The sequence below is a fragment of the Carex rostrata genome, chromosome 20, assembly GCF_964058835.1.
Source record: "Carex rostrata chromosome 20, lpCarRost1.2, whole genome shotgun sequence".
NCBI lineage: Eukaryota > Viridiplantae > Streptophyta > Magnoliopsida > Poales > Cyperaceae > Carex > Carex rostrata.
The window spans coordinates 1,834,314-1,836,297 of record NC_135937.1 but is presented as its reverse complement, the minus strand read 5'-3'; the positions used below and the strand labels follow the sequence as shown (position 1 = coordinate 1,836,297).

Below are 1,984 nucleotides of genomic sequence, written 5' to 3'. Positions count from 1 at the left end.
AAAATTTCATTTCCCACTTCAAATTCCCTCGGCCAAAACTGCTCCTCCCTCTCTCTTGGCGAACTGTTGTCGATCAGCACCACGTTGCTCTCTCGACGAACTGTGAACCGAGCACACTTCCGCCGTCTTCCTCTGAGAATCGAGCACACCTCGCTGTCTCATCAGAGCACAGCTCCGCCGCCTTTCTCTCTCAGCGAACTGCGAACCGAGCACCCCTCTACCTAATCCTCTAAGAACTGAGCACACCTCCGCTTTGCTCCGCCGTCTCCCTATCTCCTCCTAATATCCCTTCAATTTCAGGTTAATATTCCCTTCAATTTCTTAATTCCAATATTTTAGGTTTTAGAGCCAAAATTGCATTTCTGGTATGAGATTTTATGGTATTTAGAGTCAAAATTGCATTTCGTCGGTTTTTTGAGAGAGAGGAGAGATACTTGGTACTTGTTTCTGGTATACGGTACCAGTAGTCATTAGAAACTCCATTTAACTATTCACGATTCTTTTGGTTAACATATAATTTAGTATAAAACCGATTCATTTTACTAAGACTTTGGGGCTACGATAGAACTTGAATTTTACAACCACAAGTTTTTGATGTCTGTATATATATTCCCAAAATATTCGTGCTTGGCATGCAAATAATTATATACACAAACAACAACATAATAGTAATTACTGCCACATACTACATATTCATACAACATATCCAGGTCATACTTTAGATATATAAAATGATAATAAATATACAACATGGTGAATGATTACAAGATATCAAATTTTAACATATTAGAATATTAGTTTGAATCAAAATAAATCGTAAGATAGTAACCTTGAGTGGGAATAAAATTAAAGTGAGGAACGTAAATTCAAGTGAGGTTTAGGGTTTATGCAACTCAACTTGTTTATTCTAGGTTTATCTAAATTCATGTGATTTTTTTATGGTATATGAAACAACTTGGCATTCCTGATTCAATGAGGAAGAGAAGAATTGAAATGTTGACTGAAGATGAAGGTGTGGTTGGAGAAGGCAGCAGCCCTCAAAATCATAGTGGTACCAAACTATGTTTTCTATTTTTTGTGAAATTAATTTAGTGTATCAGGTTTAGGGTTTCATATGAAATTATAAGTTGAATTATTAGTGTATGGTGTATGTTATTGATTCTCTAGCGCCAAGGGAACCAGATTATGAAATCATGGTGCCATTTATTTATAGAGTCAGCAATAAATATAACATTTAGTCTATTTTCATTTACTTACAATCATCGTACTATTTGTTGGTAATACTAATTAATTCATTGATATTTAATAAAATTTCAGCATTTTTGAATCTTATGTGGAGTCCGAAGGAGTGCACAAGGAGGGATCAACGCAATGTGTGTGGCAATTCATTAAGGTATGAACTTGTACACTTGAGTTTTAATTTAATGCTTAATTTTTTGCCTTCTTTGCGATTGAGCTCTCTCGGGCAATTATTTTACTTACATTGAATATTTCAGAGCCCTACGCAAAAAGGTGGCAAGGTGTGTGGATTTTATGTCATGAAACACATGCAAAACCTAGTCACTACGCAATTTGATATTTTTCCTAATGTATATATTTTATGATTGAAATTGATTCATTTTTCATATAACTTGGATAAAATTAACTTCTTAATTTGTATTCATGCAGTGTGACTTTCCGACAGAAAAATAAACATTGACGCAACTTCATGCAATAACACGACAATGGTGTACATTTTTCTTGGACAACTTCTAAAGTTATAACATGTTAATTTCAAATGCATATTTTGTTACTATGTGTTATGTAAATTTTACTATAGTGTGATTTTTTTGTGAATGAATATGTTATGTTATTCAATTGTGTTGTCTTTTGTTTATGTTGCGTACATTATTTCCATGATCTTATATTTAACAGTCAATGAATGTAGTATAGTACTATATATGACTAGCAAAAATATGGAGGCTAGCCCCGATACAAGCAAAAT

At 33.7% G+C, this 1,984-nt stretch overlaps 1 long non-coding RNA gene across 1 annotated transcript; it reads left to right on the top strand.

Moving 5' to 3' along the window:
* Nucleotides 1-1,329: 1,329 nt before the first annotated feature.
* LOC144572147 (uncharacterized) lies at nt 1,330-1,756 on the top strand. The gene is made up of 3 exons (XR_013517689.1): nt 1,330-1,393; nt 1,497-1,589; nt 1,669-1,756. It is a non-coding gene; the product is annotated as an uncharacterized LOC144572147 (long non-coding RNA).
* Nucleotides 1,757-1,984: the final 228 nt, after the last annotated feature.